The sequence below is a fragment of the Balaenoptera borealis genome (genome assembly GCF_965194805.1).
Source record: "Balaenoptera borealis genome assembly, chromosome: 16".
NCBI lineage: Eukaryota > Metazoa > Chordata > Mammalia > Artiodactyla > Balaenopteridae > Balaenoptera > Balaenoptera borealis.
In genome coordinates, this window is record NC_138872.1 from 21,260,207 (window position 1) to 21,270,114 (window position 9,908).

At 52.5% G+C, this 9,908-nt stretch overlaps 1 protein-coding gene across 5 annotated transcripts in view; it reads right to left on the reverse strand.

The window, feature by feature from the left end:
* The window catches only part of PPP1R16B (protein phosphatase 1 regulatory subunit 16B), a 101,866-nt gene extending 92,299 nt beyond the window's left edge, over positions 1 to 9,567 (reverse strand). The window contains exon 1 of one of the 5 annotated variants that reach the window (XM_082361961.1): positions 9,260 to 9,564. The gene's annotated coding sequence lies outside the window, so the exon portion shown is untranslated. Of the gene's footprint in view, positions 1 to 9,259 lie in introns of all 5 variants that reach the window. The other 4 variants (XM_082361960.1, XM_082361964.1, XM_082361962.1 and 1 more) reach the window with 4 other exon arrangements.
* Positions 9,568 to 9,908: the final 341 nt, after the last annotated feature.

Sequence of the window (9,908 nt, forward strand, 5' to 3'; positions counted from 1 at the left end):
ATTTTTCTGCTTCTAACAAGTCATTTTCTTCTGAGGATTTCAAGTATCCCCCCTCCCACCAGGACATAGTGTATGCTGTATTTTACAAATTAGTTTATGATAGTCATGAAGAGTTTATCAAACAGAACTTAGCTTATACATTTCTCTAGCACAGCTTTGTTCTTATGTTATTTGCCCACGTGTCTACTTCCTTCAGGAGACAGGGACCAACCTAAGGGCAGGAGCTGGTTTAATTTAATTTTATGTCTCTAATTCCAAGCATCAAGCCAAGTAAAATGTAGTTCTTGAATATTTAACAATCTTTATGTAGCCATGGTCTAAAGGGTCATAAAACCTGAAGTATTGTGGAACTTGACCTAGAAACATTCTTTCTATTTTATTCCTATCTGACTGGCAAAAATTAAAGTCACTCAGTGTTGGAGAAGGGGCTGGGGCAATAGGCATTCACACACATGGTCGAGGGAATAGAAATTGGTTTTCGGGACTTCCCTGGCGGTCCAGTTGTTAAGACGCCGTGCTTCTACTGCAGGGGGCATGGGTTTGATCCCTGGTCAGGGAACTAAGATCTTGCATGCCGTGCCAAGGAAAAAAAAAAGAAAAAAGAAATTGGTTTGGCCTCTTGGGAGGACAGTTTGACAATGTCATAGTTCAAACTGCAGGGAATTTTCTTTACAGATAAAATCATACCAGTGTACAAAGATACATGCTGGGTAAGCAAGGATGTCATAGCATCACACACTTGAAGTAGGAAAAAAACCAAAATAATCTTCACTGCCAGCAAGGGACTAGAAAACAAATTATGGTAAATTTTTATTACAGGAATATCATGTAGCCTTTAGGACTGAGGTATATCTATATGTGTTGACATATGCTAAGATAACTTAGCTGAAAAGGGAAGTTTCAGAAAAGGGTTGTACAGATGTGTTAAAAGAAAAAAGGATAAACATGTAAATGCATGTGGATTTGTATATGCATAAGAAATTTATGGAAAGACATAAAACATTCAGGGATTTCTTCTGGGAAAAAGAAATGAGTGTATGATGACTGGGGAAATTTCCCTTTCCATTTTCCACATTTCTGTACGGTTTGAATTTTAATAATGAGTTTGTCTTCTTTTTATAATTAAAAAGCATAAAATACAGCAATAAGAAAACAAAAGCTTGATTTCATACGTTAAAAAAAAATGAAATTCTGGAGAAACTCTTCCCTGTTTCTTTATAAGGCAATAGGCAATGACTCTAATGCGTTTTTTCTCTGCCCAGTTCATGGGGGGGCCAATGATGACTACAGAGTTCCAGAAAGGAATCTGGGGACAGGAAAAGTCACCAAGAAGACCCAAGAGCCCTGAAGAAAGTAAGTGTGAGAAGGTGTGCCTTTTACTTGCTCTTGGATGACAGGAAATCAAGCCAGTTCTGACTGAGACTCTGAAACATTCTGGGAGCCAAGAAATTCTGAGAACTCACCAGGCTGGCATGGACACTTGGACCTGTAACCAGCGCCAAGAAGCAAAGGCTAGGAATGCCTAGGTAAGTAATAGACATAAGTAAGCAGGGTGAACAAAACAACAGACCCAGTCCCCTGGGATGTAAGTGACACAGGGCACTGCTCGCCTATCCCCTCTGCTCTGAAGCTATGACTCCCAGGGACTGACTTCACTGACACTAATGTAATAATTATTGTTAGTATGTATCGAGTACATCCTATGTGCCAGACACAGGCTAAATAATCATAGCCTCTCATACGATTATTATTCCTATTTTACACATTGGTAAATTGAGGCTCAGCAAAGTTAGCAAATAGCTTCTCAAGGTTACAGTTAAGTGGCAGAGGCAGGGATCCAACCGAGGTCTGACTCCAGAGCCAGCCAAGGTCACTGCTAGCCTTTTCCCCATCTGGGGAAGAACTAGAGAAAGGCACTCCCTCAGGGCAGGGACAGCTTACGAAGTGCAACAGCATTTTTTGCCCAGAGTCAGAGAGCGTCATAATTAAGTTAAAGGACTTGGAAGCTAGATGTCCTGGATTCAAATCCTGACTCCACCACTTACTGGCTGTGTGACAAGGGCAAGTCATTGAACCTTACTTTCCTCAGCCGTAAAATCAGGGTCGTGGTGAGGTCACCTCTTAGAGTTGCTAGGAGGACTAAAAGTTAAATAGTGCTTGGCTCATAATAAGTGCTAAATGTTAACCATTATTATTAATATTAAGAAAAAGATGCCCTTCCTTCCAGGTAGATGCAACCCTGCAGGGTACAGAGCTAGGCAAGTGGGGCGGGCTAGCTTTAGGTCCCTCCCTCAGCCGTGTGCCATCAGGCTATACACAATGCTACAACTTTACACCGGGCCTCCTGAGCAATTAACTTCCACGTGCTGCCAGCTCTTCCTCTTGGCTTCCCCTCTGCCAGCCTGGCTGTGAATCAGAATCACCTGGCACACTTTTTAAAAATACAGACTCCCAGGGTCCCACCTTGGCTGGTTCTGACTCAGGTTGGCTGGGCTAGGGCCAAGGGATCTGTGTGTTTAACAAGCCCCAGGTGACCAGGTGGCCCAGGGGTAGTGTGTCCCCCGACACACGTTTCTAGAAGCCCCTCACACCTGTTCTGGCTGTTTCCGTTGCTCCTTGCGGACAAGCAGCCTTTCCTTCAGGCTTGGTCCCAGGTCTGGGCACACAGAGAAGGGGAGCAGTAAGTCTGCTCCCCTGCAAACCAGCCTGCAGAGCGGATGGCTGGGCGAACAGGCGCGACAGGCTGACTTTGCTTGAGTGGGTGATACCAGGGACCCCTCACCTGTAGACTTGGGGCTCCTCAGACCCTTGCTCCCCAAAGTGCAGTTCACAGACCAGCAGAATGGCTCCCCCTGGGAGCTTGTTATAAATGCAGATGCTCAGGCCCCAGACCTAATGCATCGGATTCTGCATTTTACAGAAACCCGAAGACTGTGAGCAAGTTTGAGGCCTGTGCTCAAGATCCCCTCCCCCATCAGAATAAGCTCTAATCCATGTGCACCTCTAACCTGTCCCAACACCCTCTGGGGACAATCTTTTCTTTCAAACTCCCAGAGAGCCCTGGAAAAACAGCCTGGTCCTTTCAATAGCCCAGATCCAGGCTCAGCAGCCGGCCTGGGGCTCATGATGAACCTTTGCTTTAATGAATTATTTCAAAGTTCACATGAAAATAAACCTTCCCACTAAATTGAAAAAGAGACAACAGCTCTGGCCTCTATGATTCTGGGGCGTAAAACATTCCCTTCTTTTGTAGAGAGTCGTGACCCCTACTTCCCTGGCCAAAGCCATCCAAAGACATCAAATGCCCAAAGAAAACAAGCCATGTCTTCCTGTTGGCCAAGCTTCAAGTTATCGGGCAGATTTCACACTGGAGCTTGACCTCATTAATCCAAGGCCTATCACATTGCTGTAAATGTCAGTGGAAAAATAGCCATTCAGTGGGTTTCCTTCATTCCACCAGAAAGGGAAAAAAACAGGAAGCTGACAGCAGCTGCGCCCCAGCTTGGCAAATCCCAAGGGCCCAGCTGACAGGGCGTTCCTTATGAGCACCTACATTCCCCTGCCCCAACCTGCTTGTCCAGATAAAGGTGGGTCCTGTGTCTATATGAGCAAAACGCAGCAGTGATTGTAGCAACAATGCTGATAATTCGGGCCCCCTAGCACCTGCTCGGGAAGGAAAATAGCTTGATCTGAATTTCTTTGGCCTGAATGACCAGTTGGCTGTTCATCATTCAAGTTCATCTGAATCACTTCTGTCCATTCAAAATGTCCTGCAAGCCAAACCTCTGGGACTCCAAGGGACATAAGGCCTTCCAAATACTCATTCATCCCTTTAATGCGTATTGATTGTCTCCTGTGTGCCGGCCATCATGCTGGGCAACTGCGGACACTGGGCTGAATGAATCAGACACAGTCACTGACCTTAGGGGCCTCATGTCCAGTGTAAGCTTTCTCAATTTTGGCACTATTGACATTTGGGATGGGACAATTCTTTGTTTCGGGGGTCTGCCCTGGGCACTGTAGGATATCTTGCAGCATTCCTGGCCTCGACCCACCAGATGCCAGTTGCTCCCCGCCCCCTCTGCACTTTCCCACTTGTGACAACCAAAAATGTCTCCAGACATTGCCAAATGTCCCCTGGGAGGCCAAACTGCCCCCAGTTGAGAACCACTGGCCTAGTGGGGGGAGACAGAGTAAAAGAATAATGACCACAAATAGCCATATAATCACAATTATAATAAGTACCATGGAGGAAAATTTTGTGGATATTATACCAATATATTTATGATGTGGAAGTCAATTTTATGCATGATTACAAATCCTTATGACAACTCTGAATTGTATATATATACATATACATATATATGTATATGTGTGAGTGTGTATGTGTGTGTGTGTGTGTGTGTGTGTGTGTGTGTGTGTGTGTATGATCTGTATCTCTGGTTGAAGAAATTGAGGTGCAAGGAAGTGAATAGACTGGCCAACGCCCAAAAGCTAGTGAAAGGCAGAGGCAGGATTTGAACCGTGGCACTGAACTTTGCCTCCTGTAGAAAAGGAAATTTGAGCCTTTGTTTTGATGTCTTCTGTAAACAGGTAGGGTGTGTGGTCACGTGATGCTCTACCCAGCCATCCTAAAAGACTCATTCCTTCCTGGGGTCACCGTGGAGCTCAACTGCCACCTGCTACATCAATCAAGCTGCAAACTGCCTGCATCAAGGCACGTCTGTGGGACCTAGCAGGCCAAGGAAGGACGTCCTGAATTCTGAGACATCCAAGAACAGCCCCCCATCGCCAAGTGCCTGCACTCAGGGCCTTCCCAAAAATCAGGGTTGGGAGAGAATGGGGCAGTCCCCAGGTACCCAGAGCACACCCCACTGTGATCCATCTCCAAGATGCCTACAGCCCAGCATCCAGGGGTACTGCCAGACATCCTGCAGTCAGCTTTAGATATTTACCAAGGGCACGCGTGAGGTGGTACACATAGCACAGAGCAACTTCGGAGACCTCTAGACATGAGTTCCTGCCACTTATAAGCTGAGTGCCCTTTAACGAATCACCTAATCCTCTGTGCCTCAGTTTTCCTTTCTGTTCAATGGGGATAAATGCATCTACTTCAATAAATCAGTATGAGGATTCGATGGCAATACGAGCAAAGACCTTGGACAGTGACCAGCATCCAGAAAAGTACTTGGTACCTTATTATGGTCAATAAGGGAACGAGATCGTGACGCTTCCTCCACCCACATCCCCTTCCTTCAAGTGAGAAACGTCCCAGGAAGACAGAAACAGGCGCAGAAGTAGCAAAAGCATCTCTGGAAGAAGGAGGGGACCTCTGTGCTTTCCAGGTAGAAGGAAGAGGAAAGGACAGTTAATGTACTGGCAAACGTGCACAGACCAGCCCTTCCTCGCCTGCAGAAGTTAATTCTAGACTGCAATCAGACAGCTCCGTTAGCTGCAGGGCGCCTGCTTCGGGTGAGCAAGCGTTTATCATTCGGGGCCCCTTGGCAGGATGGCCTTGCTCCCTGGCCTTGCCTCCTGCCCCTCCCTAAGTCACACCCTACGGTGATGGTGCTCCAGCTGTAACTCCCGCTCACTGCTCTCCGAGACACCAAGCACTTTTAAGCCTCTGTGCCTTTGCACAAGCTGTTCTCTTGGCTCAGGCTGCCCACCCCCCTATTAGCCACCACCTGGAAAACTGTCTCTGAAGGGCTCAAATGTGCCCCTACTGCAAAATTTGCCCACCTGCAATTGGTCACTGCAGACTAATAATAATAGCAGCCAACATTTGCAAGCACTGATTAATATCTAGAAGGCTCTGAGCCGAGGTTTTTGCCCATGTGGTCTCACTTTTCTCCTCACATCACCACCCTAGAGGTAATGCATCTGTCCATCACCACCCAGCTACAAGGTGGCAGATTCAGGAATGAAACCTGGGTTCGTTAGCTGAGCCCCCCTGTTCATCCATCCCTCTATTCTTCATTCCTCTTCTTGCCAGTGAAGCTGGGTCCTCACTATCACCTTTTGCCCGTAGATTGAGAAGCCTGAGAGCTGCCTGATTCATCTTGAAATCCCTCGCTAAGCACAATAGCTAGAATGGAGTAAACATCTGTTGAATGAATCAACAGATCCTGCAAAATGGCAGCCAGATGAGAAAAGCTAAATGACAGACTTCCTAGAGACAGGCCCATGCTGGACTTGAATTCCCAGAAATCAGCACCACCCCCTCCAGGCTGAGGGGCTTTCCCTGTCCTGTTAGCTAGAGGCAGAAGAGTTCTGACTTCCCCCAGACTCGGGGGGTGGGGGAGTGAGGGTGAGAGGGGGGGAACCTGTGAGAGCCCAATGCAAAGGAGGAAATGGTGGTGATGGTGATGATAATCATTTCCTGCATTCCTGCCCAAACCAGGTGCTGCACTAAGCACTTTCTGTGCATCACGGGCTCACAGAATCCTCACAACCCCACAGAGCAGGCATTACTATTACACCCATTTTACAGATGAGAAAACCAGGAGTCAGAGAGAGTAAATAATTTACCTAGGTCACAGAGCTTTTAAGTAGAGACCTGTAATTTGAACTAGGCCTATCTGACTCCCTTGCTCTTTAAATTTTGTGGCTTTCTGTAGGAGGCAGGTTTGTCCAAGTCCTCCTTAAATCCCAGTGTCTAGGATATGCTCAGGATAAAGAAGGTCATCCTAGCCTCTGCTGGAAGAATGCCACTTGGGACCCACTGTACACCAAGTGCTTCAAGTCCTGGGTGCAGGGGGCATGGGGGTGGGGGTGGCTAGATTGGCAGAGGGGTCAAGGTTGAGTGAGGTTCCTGATGGTCCAAACACAGCACAGGAATCCGGGTATATGTCTTCCGTGATCCATAAAACCATCCTGGCTGCAGTCTCCGTTGGTTAGAGAATGTTGACGCTGGGTATGGAGCAGGTTTTGAGAAGAAACTGGGGCCCTAGTTTCCAAAGAGTCCAAATGAATTCTGCAGAAGGTTACTGCTTTGGGGAAAAACCCACCTTTCTGCGTCAGCATCCTCTTAGCCCTGTGGCTCAGGCTCCCGAACAGACTTAACAGCTGGATTAGAAATTTAACCTCCCCTCCAGCATCAATTACCAAAGAGAACGAAGCCTGAGCACGCACTGGGTCTTGCCTGCCATGTCCCTCCACGTCAGGGAAGATTCAGAGGGCGCAAGGATGCAAGGAGCCCCAACCCAGAGCCCGCCAATGAACGGCACAGAGGGAGGAGACCAAAAGAGGGCTAAGCAGGATCAAGCGGTCTTCCTGAAGGAAGACATTTCAGAGGCTGGCAAGAGCTGGGACCAGGAGAGGGGTCAGGAAGGTTCCAGGGAGGGGGATACTGTTGGGTAGACTCCAGTTCACAGGAGAGTACAAAGTTGAAGGTCCAAAGTGTCTGGTTGACATCTTGCCTCCAACATCCTGGCGGCAGGTGGGAGATGAGGGGCTGGGGGGTTGTGTGGGAAAGCCCAGGAGCAGGCTGAGAGCTGAAAGGACTCACCAGCGCCCACCAGCCGCCCGCAAGCTGCCTCTTTATGACAGAGCGGAGGGAGGAAGATGTGGAAACTCCCCCAGCCCCTGCAGAACCACCCACCAGGGCTCCACTTCAGCTCCTGCCTAAAAAGAGACACGCCCCACTCCAAACCGTTCTGAGAGGCGCTGGTATTAACATAGGAACGTTCCCGCTGCCGAGCTCCGCTGCACCCAGCACCTCACACGGTCCTCTCGCCATCCTCCCACGGCCTGATTAGCCCCATCTCCTAGAGGCAACTGAGGCTCCGAGGCCAAGGGCCTCGCTCTCGGGCAGAGAGCTAGTCACTGGCTGAGCTAAGAAGCTTTATGACCCGTCTCGGAGGAGGCCTCCCTGATGGAGGGTTTTCCTCCGGTGCTTCACCAGACACAGGAAATGGCAGGGCCCACAGGGAAGTACCCCCGCTGGCCGAGGTGGCTAACGGCAGGCCCCTTCCCGGGGGCGCCCTGCGGGCAAGGGCGCCTGATCCCTCGGGGGTCCGGGTCCTCCACAGAGGGCGATTCAGAGGCGGCACCTGGTGCCCGGGGCCGCTGAGAGCTGGTGGGCGCTTCTGACAGTGAGAACAGGGGCCCATTATGTGGAATCCAGTCACATGGGCGCGCAGGCAGCTCGGTTTTCGGTTCTGAGAAGCGCTTATGGAGCCGCGTCTCTCTCCTTGGGCTCCAGAGATGCCCGGGAGCACCGGGTCTCGGGCTTTTCGCGCCGCCCTCCCGGGAGGGCCACATTCAAAGCTCCAATTATCCGCCCGAGGCTGGGAGCTGCACCATCAGCATCTCCCGCTAAGCCGGTCCGGACTGGAGAAGCGGGGGGCGGGGAGCCGGCCTCAGGGAAGGAGGCGGGCAGAGAACGCCCCCCCCCACCCCTGGCTCTCCACTCGGGACGGTCTGGGCAGTTCAGCCTGGGCGCTCCGGGTGACCTTGGGGAGACCCCTCTGCGCGACCTCTCCGGGGAGGGCTGCACAGTTTCTGCCCATCCTAGGCGCTCGGGGGCGCTCCTCCGGCAGGAGTCGATGCGCGGGACTCGGGAGGAGAGGAGCGCTCCAGGTGCGGGGGACCGAGCCGCGGGCGCACGGCTGCCCTTCGGAGAGGCCGGGAACAACCACGCGCGGGGTCTCCCCGGGGCAGCGGGGCGCTGTCAGCTGGATCCCGCAGGAGGCGGGTCTGCACGCGGGGGCGCCGGCCCTGGGGACCTTTCCCGCCCAGGCAGGAGTCCTCCCGGCGCCCTGTCACCGCCTGCGGGCACCAAGCGCCGCCACGCGAGGGGGCGGCGCCCCCGTGCCGGGGCCGAGGCTGGGCGCCGGGGCTGTCTGGTGCTGGTTGTGGCTCCTTCTGCCCGGCATTGCGCCCCCCGGCAGACGGCGGCCCAAGAGCCCAGAACCCGCGGAGGAGCCCCCTGCCCGCCCCAAGATCCGGCCACGGCGGCCCCAGCCAACAACCTGCCACTGCGCCCCGTACCCCGGCCTCATCTCTGGCGCGCAAGACCCGGGAGAACGCCCCCACCCCAGCCCGACTCTCGGGTCCTGCGCTCCCGGTACCCGCCTTTCCAGGCTCCCCCCACACCCCCCAAATTACCTTCTGCCGCCAGCCCTTAGCCAGAGCTCCCCACACACCCCCAGCCAGACCCTCAGAGGCAGGGGCCGCCTCCTCACCGCGATCCTCATCCCCCGCCCTGTCGAGCTGCAGAACGCAGGGAAGCAGGCGGCGCCGCCGGGGAACTCACCCGCTCTCCTGAGCCCTGCCCCGGGCGGCTCCCGGCCGTGGCTCGGTCCGTCCGTCCCCGAGCCGCAGCTGCCAGTGCGGCGACAGAAGCCTGCTCCGCACGACCGCGAGCCTCCACCCCGCCCCTCGGCTCCTCCCCCGAGGCGGGGCCTGAGCTCGTGGGAAGGGAGTGGGCACGCTCTACTCTGCCTGGCCGACGAGGCAGCTCCAGGAAGGGTCCTCGCGTCTCCGGGTGCTCCCCACGCCTTCACCACCCTACCCTTTGAGCAGTTGGAAATTGAAGGCGGATGAGAAGCGACCAGGGTTCGGAAGCGTTTTCCTTACGGGCTTCCTCCCACCCTCCAACACTACTAGCTTGGAAAGGGGGAAGCCCAGGACTGGATTCTTGCTCCCTTTTGATGGAAGGGCATCAGGAAGCCCAGAGAGCCGCAGTAAACCACCCAAGGTCACACAGCATTAGTACAAGTGCCAGCAATTCAAGTCTCCTACCTTGAAGCCTGAGTCAGAAGGCTTCCTAGGACGTCAAGGAGCCCAACTAGGCCTTGCCCTGGGGGCAGGTTTGTGGGATCAGGTCCCCCAACTGAGGGGTGGGAGACGAGATCCACACTAGTGGGAACATGGGGGCTGTGGCCTGTGACGTAGAATCGCAT